A 17,147-nucleotide genomic window follows, 5' to 3' on the forward strand; every position below is an offset into this window, starting at 1 on the left:
AGTCAGGGTCATGCATGCGCGTTTTAGCTGCACCAAACCCAGGAATCAAGCAGCCTTGTATGAGTTGGAGCATTTCGGTGGATGCCAATCCCCAGCAAGCACATCTTGCCTCATTTAAATGTTTGGGAACAGAAGAGGTTTGGGATTTGGTAGGCCAAAATGCTCTTGCTCTGGAGCAACATCGGTACCAGCATGGACCAGAGCACTACTCGCTATGCTGTTAGCAAATCTCAACCTACATAAATTTACCCCAGGCTTGTTCCCATAGGTCTCATGCCTTTGCACTGTAAACTGATCCACAGTGTCTAAAGAGACTATGCTTAGCATGTTGGCTAATATTTTGGTTATTTTATACATATCTTGTCTTTGATTAAGCGCAGGTGGCTGAGGGGTGTGTGCATGTGTGCACCTGTGTGTGCGTATGTGGGTTTTTTTTCTCTTTTTATGACTTCAGAATGTTAGACACTAAGACAAAACCAATTAGGTTTCTAGTTAATTCCTAGCGGCATCGTTACAGAGGTTTTCCTCCTGAATATGCAAGCTTTTCCTCCCAGATGTGCACACAACACCTTTCCAAGAAAGATGTGTTTTAGAGATGTCATTCTCCTTATAAATTGCTTCTCTCTTGGTGCGCTCTAATTATAGAAGCTGCAATGATGTGTGTGCACGCATGAAGGTGGCAGCAGGTATTTCAGATAAAATCAATTCACTTAAACTAACTGATGTTAACTGCTTGGGCTGCTCGTTACAATGAACTGGAAGAGAAGTGCTGATTGACCTCCTCTTCAGATCTCAGGGGGGCTGTTAAACCATCTCAAGTGTGGAATTAGCACAGTGCAGGGAGTGGGACAGGAGTTCGAGTGAGTGAGACTGCCAAACTGTTTTCCACCTGTTTTGGGGGCAGTTACCAGATGATGAACTTTCCAACCAGACCGTGAACTCACTGGAACTGAATGGGTGCTTAGGGGTTGATCCTTACCTTCTAGACAAGCCTTCAAGACCTTCAAGATTTCTTTTCTGTGTATCCAACAGGAGATATTTTCTGTTTTCAGGGAGAATTGGTTACTGTGACTTTTGCATGCCGAGTGTGGTCTTGTCCATGCTCTCCTGGACTTCATTCATCCAATGCTGACCAGCAGTGGAGAAGTCGGTCTGCAAAGCATCTCCTTTCACAGCAGATCCATGTGCCCCACTAGTCTACATGATCTGTCTTGTGGTCACCCAGTGGGGCTGGTGCCAGGATAATACCTGGGAGCTGCAAGATGATGAAAAGTCTGTGGGAGGCAACTTTTCACCACTTAAGGATTGCTGGTTGCCCCTGAGCAGCATGATTTTACTCATATGAGCAGCAATGTAGCCCAATTCCTGCAGAGGTTCTGCTGCCTGGTGCTGGTCCCCTCTGCACAGCGCAGTGCGGTGGAAGGGAGTCAGGATATGAATCCAAAAGAATACTATAGTACTCCTGATCCTTGGGTCTTCATCAATGTTTCTTTTAGGGAAGAAGATGAATGACTTGTTGAGGAGTCATAGAATGGTTGAGGTTGGAAAGGACCTCTGGAGGTCATCTAGTGCGACCTCCCTGCTCAAGCAGGGCCAGGTTGCTCAAGACCATGTCCAGATGGCAAGTGGAAGGATGGGCTGAAGCTTGCTACAGGTGAGCAGCGGCACTGGGGATGCACGATCCCGGCAACAGAGATGGAGAGAGTTTTGGGGGCCCTTCAGTTTCAACCTGCTCTTCCGGAGGAGCAGAGAGGAGGGGATTTTGCCCAAGGAGGTATGTGGCATGTCTCAGTCTCCCTGAGCTGCTTCATGAGATCTGCATGGCAGTGGCTGCTGCTGACTTTAGAAGTGGTGGGTGGAAAACCATTCAGTAAGAGGCTGAGGGAGTGAAGGAAAGGAGAAGGAGGCAAAAGGAGATGAAAAGAAGGAGAAGGCAGTCCAGCATCCCCAGACAGACACCAAGATAGGTCCCCATCGAGCGGCCACTATTGGCTTGTGGATGGATAAACTCCCTGCCCCAACCACGCTAGGCACAGACTCTAGCTGCTCGCACCCAACCATTTAACACTGGTTGATGCAACAGCAGCATGAGGGAACGTGAGGGAACAGGGATTTGGCAGCAGTCCTGTTTCTTCTGCTAGAACATTGTATTTTATTATTGTAACCCTGGTGTCGATGAAAATCCAGAGAGCCATTGCTGGCAACACACTGCTGACGTGTTCAGGTTTACCATTAATAATAGTATACACAAAAGGCAAAGGTTTTATACATGCAGAAAGTCAGGGTGTTAACCCTTTTATAGCATTTGCTAGGGAGTGTGCGTGGGGAAGGGTTTCTTTGACCTCAGCTGTAGCAACATGTTGTAGAAAGAGTGTCAGAAAATGATTGCGGCACTTTGCAAGGATGTTTGAAGAGAAGCTACAAGAGGAAGAGGGACATGGAAGAGTTCAAAATGCTATTTCTTAGGTTTGCTGACAAAATGCCCTAAAATGAATGTCCACTTTGGGATTCCTTGAGATTTTCCAGAGGGACTACAGGATTAGCTCCTGTGGAGGTTGCGCATCTCCAGGAGTTTTGCCCTTGGTGCCAAAACCTTTCAGATATGTTTTGTTCTTCACCACTTCGCTATGTCTTGTATGTGCATTTCTCTCTGCATGAGCAGTGGTACTGGTACTCAGTGAGGTGATGTAAATAATTGATTTTTATTTACTTTTTAAGTTTTTCCTCCTTATGGCTGGTAAATATGTTTAGAATTTATCTGAAAATGAAAAAAGGAAAGAAGAGTTGCACTGTCTGAAATATTTTGGGAAAAAACCCTCTTTTTTTCTAGTTTTCTTGTTCTTTGGGGGTTTAAATGTGGGAAAATTTCGAGAATACACAGTATTTTGGTTCAAAATGTCAAAACATTCCCCTTTGAAAGCTTGCAGTGGGCTGCTTCAACTACGGTAAAAGGAGGAAGAAAAAAAACTTGCAGCTGAAACCAGCTTACTGATTCTGTCATTTGTATCTGTTGACCTAAACCAGAATGCTTTAGCTAATAAACCAGTTGTCTAAAAAATTTAATTCAGCCTTTTCTTCATCAGTTTCCTGTCACTTCCACTTTCTCATACTCATCAGTATCGCAGTGCTGTGGATTTTTTTTTTTAGGCAAATACTTCAACCCATGTCTCAGTTTTATTTTGGAATAAAGGGAGAAAGTCTGTGTTCAAGTACATAATAGAGTCTTTTCGATTAAGATGAAGAGCAAAATCTGGTCTGTAGATATTTAATGAGTCATGCTGAGAATGAGAAAGAGAGCAAAGTTCTGCTGAATTAAACAGCAAAAGGCCAGTTTTTGTCTCACAACTGAATGCACAGATGTGCCTGAGGATGGATCAGTCCTCCTGCGCGTTAGGGCTGTGCCCCAGTGCATTAAAAATGCTGCTGTTTTACCCATAGGGAAGGGATATTCTTGCTTTTACAGAGGTGCAGAGGGCATTATAATAATCTCTAATAAACATTAACACCCATGCAGTCTTTCTTTTTTTTTTTTTTTTTTTTTGGTGTGTGTGTGCAAGCATGGGTATAAAGTTCATTGTCCAAGTCACGTTAGACATGGAGTAACTACATATCTTCTGTAGCTTTACATTAACTTCTAATAAACTTCTCTTTTATTTTTTATTTTATTTTTTAGCACTTTCATGGGCTGTATTGTTCTGCATGGATTAGAGGTTGCCTTGTACATTAACAGGTCCATGAGGATATGCCTGAAATCGTCGTTGAAACAGCAAAGTATTTTTTTTCTAATTAACAAATAGCAGTAAGATGAAGTTGCCCTCTACTTCTGTCTTGGGAGATGAGGAAGGACTGTTGCTGAGGGAGTGTGCCTCTGTATATGAAAAATAAAAGACTAATTCTGTAACGTTTGCCCACATTGACCATCTCACTAGCGACAAATAATATGAAGACTTGCCAGTAACTTGCTCAGGGTCAGAGAACTCAAAATCTGGTCCATGTGAAACCCAGGGAGAGGGAGCTGAGCCTGTGCCTTTTGTACTAGTCTTTCCTTCCCAGTGGACAACTACAGCAGTAGTTGTGTAACAAGAAACAGGACATTTTATGGCCATTGCTACAACCTCTGCTGACCACTTGCAGATCCCACAAGCTGTGGAGGAGCATATCTGCATACAATGTTCCACAGAAAAAAAACCAGGAGACTTCCAAAAGTTATGCGAGATAGTACTTCATCTTCATCCCTGAATGGCCTATGGGGTTTTGTACGTATGAATTATAAAAGTCTGTATGGGTTTTATGATTTCTTCCAAAAGAGTTAGTTCCTTGAGCCAGATGGATTCTATTATGGTTAATCTTAGGCAAACAAAAGTAATTTTCCATCCTCCATTCAGTAAATGTTGGGAAGGTGCATAAATTATCATGCATAAATTATCAGTATATTTTTCTTATTTAAACATATAGATAAAGGCTACCAATAAATGGCAAAGGGTGTATTGCACTTTTTCGTTTCTCTTTAGGACATCTACTAAGTTACCTTCTCCTTTTTTGCTGGAGAATTGAAGCTCTCCAGAAGAGGAAGGTGCATCAGTTGGTACTTTTGTTCTGAACTTGGAAATCTGCTCCAGCACTTGCAATACAATCCATCTGCAAAACACTCTTTTTCCCCCTAGATAGATGCCAGCTGTCGCATTGCTCGGTTGCTGTTTCCCATTGCATCCACTTTGTCTCTGTTTCAGTAACTTCTGCTATCCTGTCATCCCAGATCTCACTTAATCTCCCTGGAGCTTCTGGTTTGTAAAAACTCTTCATGCAGATCTCAATGCTGCAAGGGCTCTCCAAGAATGTTGCATTTACTTACTGCAGGTGCCATTTTTCTTCTGTATCCTTGAGATATAGTCTGAAATTTTAGTCCTGACCAACAAAGGAAGTGATGAAGAGGAAGGAAATGGGGAAAAGAAGGCATTTCCTACACTAGAGCTTCTACAACCTTGTGCTGGAACAAGCATGGTTGACTCTGAAGCGAGCTTGGGGGTCCAGCATCACATCATTTTCCTGCAGAGCTCTCATGCATGTGTTTTCCCGTTGTCCTACGCCTTCTGTATGGACTTGGAAATGCCAAGGGGCTGGGGAGAGACCAATTGACTTTGTTGGGTACCAGTGGCCAGAGCAGTGAGGAGAGCACTCCCTTCTCCCACCGCACTGTTCATCTCCATCTATGTGTCACCACTGTTGATGCACTGAGTCTCATCTCTGTCGTTGTTCCTGGTAGATTAGTGACTCATCCCAACCCTGGAACCTCGCCGGTACGGTGGTAGTAAGGATAATCTCATGAATTATACATATTAACTGCTGGGATCACACATTCTTAGTCATTTTTATTACAATATGCTTTTTATCCAATATGCTTTGGGGGTCTTTCTGTTAATTGAGTACATTTCAGGATTTTGTATATAGAATCCGTAATTTACAAGGAGTGAAAAAAATATTTACCTGGATGTTTTCAACTGGAAAGCTGTGGTAAGCTAATATTTTTAAAGGTTGATGTCTTTCATTCATATGGCTAATTTTTCTGATACCACTTCCTTGCATCACATGGACTTAATCAGAAAAAAAAAAAAAAAATCATCTCCATTTTGTAATTAATAGCCTGGATATTTTAAAAGATACTTTGCAAGGCAATTAGTGCTGAGTGCATCAATAAGACCAGAATAGAGACTGATTAAGAGCTAGTTTAAAAATAAAAACAGTGTTTTGTAATTTATATCACCGATAAATCTTTAAATAACGACATTTCAAAAATATTTGGATTCTTCATCTTTTTTTTGGCTGTTTTCACATTACATTTCCAACAGCTCGGGCAGTGAGTGTAAGATTAATCCTTTCCACTTTGTTTTTCAGTCAATTCCTTTGCATTTTCACATACTGTTGGTGCTGGTGTCTGTGTTTGCATTAGCATAGGACTGCAGACTATCCTAGGAATATAGCAGCGCAAACAAAAACCTGCCTTCACTCAGGTTTTATTTATATGCTCATACCACATCGTCGTTAAAAAAAAAAAACAAACAAAACAAAACTGTCAAACATCTTAAATTGCCTTTTTTTTTTAATGACTCCGGCATCCTTTTAAAAATACAGGCAGGCACCACCTTAATGCTTGCTTCTGCTACTGCTTTGGAGCATGAAGAAGGGAACATGATTAGACTTTCCATCATGGAAAGCAGGAAGCAATAGGATTAGATAGGGAAATTTTGCAAATGAATTGGTATTTTCCAGTACATTGATTTATTTCAATCAAAAATGAATTGTCTTTTTAACTATCTCCTAATCCACTACCAGAAAAAAGAAAAAAAAAAAAGAATCAAAGTGCTTTGTTTTATTTAAAAGCTACTTAACTGAGTCTTGGTAATACGTCAGAATTATGCAAAACCTTTTAAAGTTTGCCTCCCCTTTGCTTAAAAATTGAGAAAAACTCTTAATTGTAAAACTGTCCAACCAAAGCCAAAATTCCACACTGCCAGAATTAGCAGCAGCTTAATCCATTGCACAGTTCCGCTCTGCACTTATTCTTCATAAAATTTTGCTTAAAATTTTAAGTCTATTTTGCAGTTAACCATCACAGAAAATCAACATTCTCCCTAATTCTCCTGTCTGAACAAGAGCACCTCAGCCAATGTGGATGTCAGTGGTGAAAGTAATTCTCTGAATTCTCTGAATTACTTCATTAATTTTATAGAGATTTGAGCAGGTGAAACAGGACTGAGAATCCCACTAACTCATTTCCCATGGGCTGCCAAGCTCGCCTGACCTTCAAATCACTCTTAACCGTCATATTGCCGCCATGAAGTGATAGGCTTTTTATTCTAGTAACAGTCTTGTGAGTCTTTGACATTTCCTTCTACTAAATCAACAGAAGCTGCTGGTTTTCATGTTGTAGAAATTAGAAGGCGGTGTGGTGGTTTTTTTTGTTTGTTTGTTTGGTTTTTTTGTTTGTTTAGTTGGTTGGTTTTTATTTTTATTTTTTTCACTGCTGCCTAAAAAGGAGTATAGGATGAGAACAGTTTTTTCTAGCAGCAATATGGTTTAATGCAGATGTAAAGAATATCTGGTTTTGTACTGCAGGCCACTACTTACTTTCTAGCATCTTTAATAAGTTTGAGAAGAAAAGACTGAAAACCACAAACTGTAACTTGCTGCTGGAAAAGATCTGATATATTTCTAGTGTCCTTGCAAAAGCAGGGAACTTGTTAATAATAAATTAAAATAAACCGTAAGGGTAGTAAAGTACCAAGTTTGTTGGTTGGGTGGGACTTTTTTGTTGAGTTTTGTTGGGTAGCTCCCCACCACCGTGAGCTGGAAGCAGCCTCTGTCCAGCATCTCTGCTTCATCTCACCCCTTTTCTTTTACTGTGTGGTGTATCCCATTTTCTGGGACACTATATCCCAGCAACTTTCTCTAATGCTATTTCTGATGCTGTCTGGGATTTCTCTGCTCCTTGTCAAGATTGTATGTGCAGTCGCTCCAGGCTTTCGGTCATAGCTTTGCCGTTCAGTCGCAAAGTCTACCTTCAGAGCTGGAGCAAATTTGGTCAGGGCTGCTATGGCTCACATCTGGCCGCACGGAACGACATGCTCACCAAAGTGGACACATTTCCACTTGGCCAAGAGTGAGTACCTGGTGGGGGCAGAATGAATTTTTGTGTCTCAGGGTTGGCTCTAGAGACAACTTCTTGTCTCGGTGGACTACTTGGATATTTCTCTTGCTTGCCTTAATACTGTGTGAGTGGGTTTGGGGGGCTGTTTTTGTTGATTACTACTATGAGAATGGTGGAGATGTACCCTCTGGGACATGGATCCAAAGCGGTTCAGCAAAGCTGAACAATGCGTTGTCAAGACAGCTGCAGATCTCCTTGGCCAGGCTCCCTATACGTGAGCTGATATGCTGGCACTGCCTGCAGTCATACTCTCCTGGACACCCAGGGTGAGCTGCAGGGCTGAGAAAATACCAACACTAGCTGTGCACCTAGAGTGTCTCATTGCTTTCTTCTTCAGCAGTTTCTTATTAGCATATATGCTAAAGAACAAAACAAAAGAGAATAAAAACATCTTAACTAGAAGTAACGCAAAGCAAATCTGATTAAATCTTGATTGCACTGTAAAAAGATAACTAATGGTTCCTTTTCTTTGTGAACCGCTTCTTAGGTGTACACAGATTTGCATTTTTGTGGCTGAGGACTTGGTACTGTGTTTGGAGTTGCAGGGGAAGGTTTCCCTCATGGCTGGGCAGGGAGGACGGGAATATGGCAAAGCACCCTGGGTATAATGCTGCATCCAAGTGGCTTAGGAACAAACTTCTTTTGGCTGATTTAAAATGAAAGTGCACAGATTGCATGCAGCCCCTTTCCTCAGCGAGGTCATGGAGAAGATGATGTCTTAATTCTGTATCTTCTTCAATTTCTGAGATTGACTTTCACTGCAAGTTAATGCTCACCCTTTACCTTCTCCTGATTTCTGTAAGGGATGCTTCTCCATGCCTGGACTGTCCATTGCAATGCCTCCTGTGCCACCAGAGCACAGACACTTGCCAAGCTGCAAAGTTTTGGTCCCACTGCCCTAGACCTCACTTACGTGGGAAGCTTTTGTATGAATAGCCTTTTTCCTTGGCTTCTTAGGCTTTCCTTGGGATAGGCTCTACATTTATTATTCCTCTCAGAGATATGTATTGTATATATATTTATAGCTTCATTTTTTTTCCTAGGATCTTCCAAGAAAGAGCCATGCCGAGCTCCAGTTAAGACTTACTAGCTCTACCAGCAACACTTGTGCTGGGGACACCGGGCACTGCAGTTACTTCTCTGGGGACGTGTTAACTAAAGCACAAATCTCAGAGGCTTTAAAAAGCTTAATGTGTTGAAACTCTACTTCAGACAGCCCAAGAAAAAAAAATGCATGCCTATGTGGGATCCTTACAAACCTGAAATGATTCTCCCTGCCTGCTTTACCTCCTTGGTCTTGTCCACTCATTGGATTTGGGCCCTGCACTTAACTCGGCTTAGAAATTATAAAATCTCCGTCTCCTCTGGTGAACTTGCTATTACTGTGGTAGGTCTTTCAAAGAAAAAAAAATCTGTTCTGTTAAAGAGATGTGTTTTTTTCTCTCATTTTCACTATATTTTTTCTGCTAGTGTAGCTGGTGGGGAATTAAGTTGGGAGTAAGGTACTTCTTCAGGGCAAGGCTGTGGGGTGAGAAATGTACTGGCTTCTTGGTTTTCCCATAGGGAGAGGAGGAGGAGGCAGGTACTTCACTACCTAAACACATCTCCCTTTCAGATGGGTAGGCCGAAATGGGTTCTTCCAGCTGAGATGCCTTCAGGTAAAGCTTCCTTTCTAAAACTAGGAAAATTTTATTGTGTATGTTCAGGAGAACTTGGTCAAACCAGCAAGGCAATTTCAAAAAAATGAATAGGAGTTTATAAGTGTTAATGCAAGCAGAGACCCCGAGTTAACCCGTAGGTAATTGAATTCTTGAATACACTGACCCCACTGTGTGAGAATGGGGGTTGGAAGAGGATTGATGCTAACACCGGCCTCGTCCCATTTGTAAAATGTATAATCCCCTCGGTGCCCCCCTCTTTGTGCTGTGGCCATGCCGAGGAGACCCAGGTCTTTTGTACAAGTCGCTGCACAAATCTGTAGCAAAGAGCTTCAGAGCGTTGCCATGTGAAACAGCATCACGTTTTCCAATGCTGATGAAAAGCATGTTGCCTGATGAGTGTGATTTTTGCTTACATTTCCCTTTATCACTTATTTCACTCAAACTTCAACAGGAGGAAATAAAAACCTCCTAAGCTTGCATGCCAGAAGCAACTTTGCAACATTAGACACGATGCTGCTTCTTTCATTCCCTTCCATTTCCCTTTCTATTTTAAGCTCTTTTCCTTGAGGAAAGGAGCCTTGTCCAAACACGCTCTTGGCTGATCCTTTCTATGCTGGTATTTGTTGAAGATTTTTGACCAGTTTCAACAGAAGAGCAGAGGTCATGAGGATAAATGAGGTTCCTCTGTGTTTTATACGACATGGAAAGGCAGTTGAAGACCCAAACGGTGTTCTCGCTGGGGAAGGGACCGAGGTTCTGGTATGAGATATGGGATCAGACAGTGGGAGAGTCCACAGGGAGGAGCACCCTGGGAAGCTGTTGAGTACTGGTGCTAGAGGACTTGTCTGGGCTGGGTGTAGGTGGCTGTGCATCCACCAGTTCTTGCTTGTCGGTGTTCTGTAGCATTTTCTTTTTCCCGTGACAATCCGCTTCTTTGTCTTTACTCTTTCTTTTTTTCCTTTGTATCCTTCATCTTCTACCTCTTCATTTTTTCATCAGTTGTTGCGGAAAAGCTAAAATAAAGACAGGAATTTAGCATTTTGCTCCAGAACAAATCTTTTACTTTTGGGCCAGCAGCCAGAAATCAATCTTTTTCTCTCCCTTGAGTTCATTTCCTAGTGCTAGAGGCACATGGCTCTCGTTGTGGATCATAGTCTTCAATAAAAAGTTACCCTCTTGGATAACAAAGGTCAATGCTATGAAAACTCTTCAAGGGGGGAACTGAAGCCTCGCAACGGCTCCCCTGGTCCTGGGGAAGAAACAAGGTGCTTGATGGGTGAGACTTATCCATTCAGCTGGGTTGTGAAGGGGTTAAGCCACAGGGCTGAGTGCAGTTATACTTAATCCTTGTTGCTAGAGGTAAACTGGGGATTTGGGGTGAATGGTTTGAAATCATAGTGAGCAGGTTGCTCCCTACCTGCATGTACTCCTTGTAGGAGTTTCATGGTACAAAAGAGGAGTTTGGATACCAAGTAACTTCCTTCTGGAAATTTATTCAGGAAAGGATGATATAACTTCAGTTAAAGCTTTCAAAGGAGCAAAGATGCAGGTGCAGGAAATCTGTCACTGTCTTTTACAGAACAGAGACATAGCTCTTGGTGGTGCATTGGGGATAAATGCATTACAATTCTGAGGCGTTGAGCTGCTTTGCTACAGCCACGTTAAGTATTTTAAGTAGAAAGATTGAATGCTTGTCCTGTTTTTCCTCTTTTCCCTTTTTATTGGAGTTACTGTAATTATTGCCTGCTTTTTTCTGCAACTTTTGAGTTATTTTGGGTTTGCTACAAAATTGAGTTCAGGGAGGCAATTGACTTCACCTGGCTGCAGAAAAGCCATTAGGAGCTTCAAATTAGTGTGAAATAATTAATAGGCAAGGAAGATTAACATGAGGAACACAGGCAGTTTTCATTAACATTAAGCGAAAGGATGTTCCTGTAGGTACCTTTACTATGCGTGTTGTCCTGGAACTCTAGCTATTCCCTTTGGATATTAATTATATCCAGATCACTAGAGATAAGACCCTGTACGCCTGCTCAGGCTTCTCATTTGGCTTGTCTTGAAGAGGAACCAAAAGACATTTTCGCTTGCCAGCTTGCTCAGATTTCTCCTTCCCCTGCCACAACTGCTGTCGGTGGCGGTTGGAGCTGACGACTGTCACAGCACCTGAGAGCCGCAGGGATGCCCGTGTGCATCAGCAGCATTTTCTCCCTCCTGAGTAGGATGGAGGGGAAGCAAACCACGAGCTCCCATGTTCTATTTTGCTCCAAGCACTGACATCGCATCCTTCCACTGGCCAGTCCTCATCCCAGGTGTCTCCAGTAGACAGAGGTGTGATGAATTAGAGATTATAATTGCACTGAAATGTGGAAAGCAATGCACTCTGAGTCTCCACTGGAATAGTGGTTACAAAAATCATGTGTAAGGCTTGCATGGATTTTTAAGGTTCTCAACCACTCTCTACAACTACTTGAAAGGAGGTTGTAACAAGGTAAGTGTTGGTCTCTTCTCCCAGGTAGCAAGTGATAGGACAAGAGGAAATGGCCTCAAGTTGTGCCAGGGGAGGTTTAGATTGGATATTAGGAAAAATTTCTTCACTGAAAGGGTTGTCAAGCATTGGAACAGGCTGCCCAGGGAAGTGGTTGAATCACCATCCCTGAAGGTATTTAACAGATGTGTAGATGTGGTGCTTAGGGACATGGTTGAGTGGTGGATTGGTGGATTTAGCAGTGTTAGGTTTATGTTTAGACTTGATGATTTTAAAGGTCTTTTCCAACCCAAATGATTCTATGGTTCTATGATTCAGTTTCTTCTTCTTATTTCTTTTTTTTTTTTTTTTTTTTTTTTTTTTTGCATTGGTCCAAAGTCCTAGGGGTAGCACAGAGGTCGAGATACCACCTCTGCATAGTAGGTAGGTGTGAGATGGTGTTGCGTGTCTGGATTTAAACCTGGTGTGGTCTCACTGATTTTTGCCTAGAGGAAGCAATTTCTGGGATAAACTATCCCTGGAACAGCTCCTGAGTTTGTCTTGGCAATACAGAGCTGGACAGCCAGCTAACAATAAAACATGGTTTGTTCCCTTGCTCTGTTTTATTTACCAATGGACATATTCCCTTCAAGTTTTATTTTGAGGCAGTTTGCTGGGATGACAAGATGGGAAGGGTTAACAGCACAGGGAAGGCAGCAAAGCTTGGCTGTGATGATGTCCCCTCCTCCTCCTCCCTCTCCATCCTTTCTCAGTGCACTGTCATCATCGGACAAGGAATATCGCTTACTGCACACATGCAGTTATCTTATGATGAGACACCATTTTCAGCAGTGATGGTTGCAACTATTTTTCATGTGAAGGAAAGGGATTTTTAGTGCAATAAATAAAATAAGCACATGGACAACAACAACAGAAAACAGAACCCAAAGAAAAGCCAATACATGGAATTCAAGGACTGCAGCAAGGTAGATTATGAGGCAGTGGCTCTTTCTCAATGTATTGGGTTTACATGTCAAGGTTTTGGTAGCGGGGGAAGCTGCAGGGGTATTTTCTGTGAGAAGGTGCCAGAAGCTGCCTCCATGCAACCAAGAGAGAGGAGTGGGAACATGTGAGAGAAACAGCCCTGCAGACCCCCAGGTCAGTGCAGAAGGAGAGGAGGAGGTCCTCCAGGCGCCGGAGCAGAGATTCCCCTGCAGCCCGTGGGGAAGACCCCGGTGAGGCAGGCTGTCCCCCTGCAGCCCAGGGAGGTCCACGGGGGAGCAGATCTCCACCTGCAGCCCGGGGAGGACCCCACGCTGGAGCAGGTGTATGCCTGAAGGATGCTGTGACCCCATGGGAAGCCCGCGCTGGAGCAGGCTCCTGGCAGGACCTGTGGATCCATGAAGAGAGGAGCCCACACTGGAGCAGTCCATTCCTGAAGGACTGCAGCCCATGGAAAGGAGACATGTAAGGGACCCACACTGAAGCAGTTCATAAAGAACTGCAGCCTGTGGGAAGGACCCACGTTGCAGAAGTTCATGGAGGACTGTCTCCCGTGGGAGGGACCCCACGGTGGAGCAGGGGAAGAGTGTGAGGTGGAAGGAACGGCAGAGACAGCGTGTGAACTGACCACAACCTCTATTCTCTGTCCCTCTGTGCCGCTCAGGGGGAGGATATGTGGAAAATTGGGAGTGGAGTTGAGCCCAGGAAGAAGTGAGGGGTGGAGGAAGGTGTTTTAAGATTTGGTTTTATTTCTCATTATCCTACTCTGACTTGATTGGTAGTAAATTAAACCAATTTTCCCCAAGTTGAGTCTGTTTTGCCCGTGGTGGTAATTGGTGAGTGATCTCTCCCTGTCCTTATCTTGACCCGCGAGCCTTTCATCATATTTTCTCTCCCCTGTCCAGCTGAGGAGGGGAATGATAGACCGGCTTTGGTGGGCACCTGGTGTCCAGCCAAGATTAACCCACCACACTCAAGCTGTTTCTTAAGTTCACATTCACATCTGAGGTCTCCCATTGCAGTTGACCAGAGCATATGTGAACACACCTTGCTTTGGTAGAGCATGTACTTAAAAGCTCATGCTTTCCATTTGTTGTACCTACCTGGGCATCTGTGTAGCTTTTCAGGAAAAAGAAAGAAGAATTCAGTAAGAAAATACCAGAAATGCCAGTATTAACTGCTGCTGCTTTAGCAATTGCAATAAATATAACAGGGCATCATTGTTTGCTAGGTGGGGAGAAGGTTGAGCTGGTATCAGAAGAAGTTGGGTTGTCCTGTCTCCTGCCAAGGGGATTCTGCTGGAAAGCAAATGAGGAAAATAACTGGAAACTGTAAAAATGTTTTTGGCAATATCCAGTTACGGAAGCATAGGAGAAACAATTTGCACACAGGATTCTGTAACATATGCACCGCAAACTCTTCACAGCTTTCAGGACCCACAGTGTAAGTAAAAGCCACATTTTCCCAGTTGTGGCCCTGAATTCTGTTAGTGTTGGGGCATACAAAGTATTTACTGGGTATCGGCAACCTCATACTCCTTCTTGGGGAATCGTAATATTTTAGCACTCGCTTTATGTGGTCAAAGACATTTAGTTTTTTATTAGACACAAATGTACTTCACATTCACTTTCTTTCGCAGCCTTGGTATGTCTTCACTTAGCTTGGCAGTACAGATGCATTTTTGCTTTGCTTTCTGCTGCTGTTTTTAAATTGTTTTGCTTGTCTGCTTGAACTGCTGAATCCTCCATGAATAGTTACAACATCTCTGCTTGATGTGTGGAAGCTTGAAATTGGAGCTGTTAAAACAACCTCCTTGTTACTACTTTCTTTTATTTTCTAAAACAAAAACAAAATAAAACCAGAACTGGCAACATGCTGTAACATGAAATAAAAGTCCAGGGGCAGGAAACTGCAAGCCAGATTCAATGCAGTTTTCCAAGATAAGCCATTCTCCAAGCATTGCATTTTCAAAGTAATTGTTTGGAAAGTCTGACCAAAGGTTGTATCTGCCTTTGTTTTTTCATTTAATTTGCACTTGTTTGAGTTGTGGGGGGTGATATGGTGTGCTCTGTTAGATATTTATGGATTGAGATTTCAGGCCTTCGAGGGCAAGTTCATCATCTCACAGTCCTCTTGCATTTGGCTAAAATAAATATACTGAGGCTTAAAATGTTAACTATTTCCATGTCTTCAGAGTATAATCCTCACACATTGTCCTGTTGCGTTTTGCCTCTTTTCCGTTAGGCATATGTGGTACAAGGTGAGCAAATTGGTCTTCCCTTGGCCACCCAGGGGAGGTTGGATAAATCCCACCCTCCCAAATTAGCACCTGAATTTCTGGGTAGTTTTTAACTATGGACCAGCTCTGGACACACAGTGTTGCTTGGTGTTTCTTTCTTACGGTGTTGCAGGAACTCCAAAATGCAGGCGTGCGCAGTCTGTGCGAGGAAATTGGTGCTTCTCCTGCCTTTTGCAACATTTGGGATATTTCATCTTCACTTTTGGAATGGTTTTGGCATTTTAAATGACTCCCCAGAGGTACCCGCTGGATGCTGTGAATCTGCAGGAGTGTCCCCATGTGGGAACTCATTGAAATCTGCAGTCCATATTATTTTGGGGGGTTAATGCAATACTGTTTCTAGCTGGGTGCTTATAATTGAGGACTTGAAGGAGTTTCCATCCCTTGGTTTGGTTGCGTCATGGTTCATCTGAGGCTTCATTCAGTAAAGTACCTAAGTGCATATGGATCAGGATCACTGGGCCAGGCTAGAAATCTGTTGGGCAAATTCAGTGTTTCTAAGGAAAGAATGGAAATAAATAGGTCGATAAACCCTCCTCTCCCCCACAGAACCCCCCACCCATCCAAATACCTCTATCAAAAAAATGATCAGACCAGTCTTCTCAGCACATGCAATTGGAAATTTATCCAAGCTGAAGCCATATCCTGACCACCCATTGTCACTTATTACTAACCTGGAACGTGTCAGAACACTGAAAAACCTTCTGAAACTGGGGTCAGCGCAGTCTGTAAAGATCTGAAAGTCTTATCCTGTGCTGCTCTTTTGTCAGTGATTTAACAAAATCTGGATCTTGTTAGTAACAAGTGAAATTCCTGCGGGACAAGTAAGCCCAGGCTAATTTCTGGTGTTATATAGCCTCATATATAAAGCAAAGGAAAGAAGTGTCTGGGACAGCTGATTTAGGAGGAACTGCAGGAAGAGAAGAGTGGGAAAATCTCTAGCAACGAGCCCCTGTGCATTTGGATTAAACACCATTTAATGCCCTGGATTTGTGTCAACCTGACAGACTGATCCAAGACTTTATTTACGGCTGGTACAGGGCTGAATCATCTCACGTGAGTGCTGCACGGGTGAGATGTGTGAGACGCAGTGGAAAATCCCCAGATTGTGCTTTTTGGATGTGGAGCTTTTCCTCAAGCACCGTGAGATGCATCCTCAGGACTAACCTGAGCAGTGCATCAAGCTGGTTCTCGTTTTGTTTAATATTCATGGTTTTCGCCTTGCTCCATCACTGACCTTCTGCTCTGCCAAATGCAGGTTGGGTGCATGGTGTTTTAACAGCTTAGTGAAATCTGATTAATGGGTGCAAAATATGTCGCAGTTACAGTCTGCTGATTTGAAAATATGAATCGTAGCTCCTGTTTGAGTTCCTGTAATGCTTCGGCTCAGAGGAGCGGCTTGCTGGTAGCAGTGGCTGTTTGAATGCACTGTAGTGTGTCAGATGGACGAGCCCTGCGGTGCTTTTGGACTCGACCAAAGTTTCAGGTAGAGCAGCTTCTGGGAAACCTACAAAAGCTGACCCAGGTGGGAGGCAGAATGGGGCTAAACCATGGGAAAATCTGCTGTAAAGCTGTTGCCATAAAGCTGGTGCCAAAGACATGAGTGTTTTGCTGGTGACTATTACCAATCAAAACCCAAATGCATCTTTAAAGCTTATTTAAGTGATGTATCCTTTCTCTGTAATATAGCCCAGTCCAACCTCGCATCACTCCCTCTCTGGGGATGATGAAGCTGTGGAGGAGCTCAGGATAGTTTCAGGGGGTTTAAAGTTGGGAAATGAAGCTAACAAAAAAAGTCCCTAACCCCAAACATTCAAACCCTGACTTCAGGGTTCTCCTTGTAGGGCAGATTTGGGTGACTTTGCCAAAGTGGGACCTTGGGAGTGAAGCTGAAAGAAATCACCTGGGCAGCAGCAATAGCAATTTATGGCACTGACTCATTGGCCCTTGCCATTGGGCTTTCAGGAAGAAATAGGGAGAAGGGGAGCCTCTCTTGGGGGCTGGAAGATGAATGTG

General features: G+C 43.2%; 1 protein-coding gene across 21 annotated transcripts in view; it reads left to right on the forward strand.

Annotated features, from left to right (window-relative positions):
• TSNARE1 (t-SNARE domain containing 1) overlaps positions 1-17,147 on the forward strand; it is a 488,733-nt gene that overhangs the window by 151,003 nt on the left and 320,583 nt on the right. The gene's annotated exons all lie outside the window — the stretch shown is intronic.

This window comes from Aquila chrysaetos, chromosome 4, assembly GCF_900496995.4.
Source record: "Aquila chrysaetos chrysaetos chromosome 4, bAquChr1.4, whole genome shotgun sequence".
NCBI lineage: Eukaryota > Metazoa > Chordata > Aves > Accipitriformes > Accipitridae > Aquila > Aquila chrysaetos.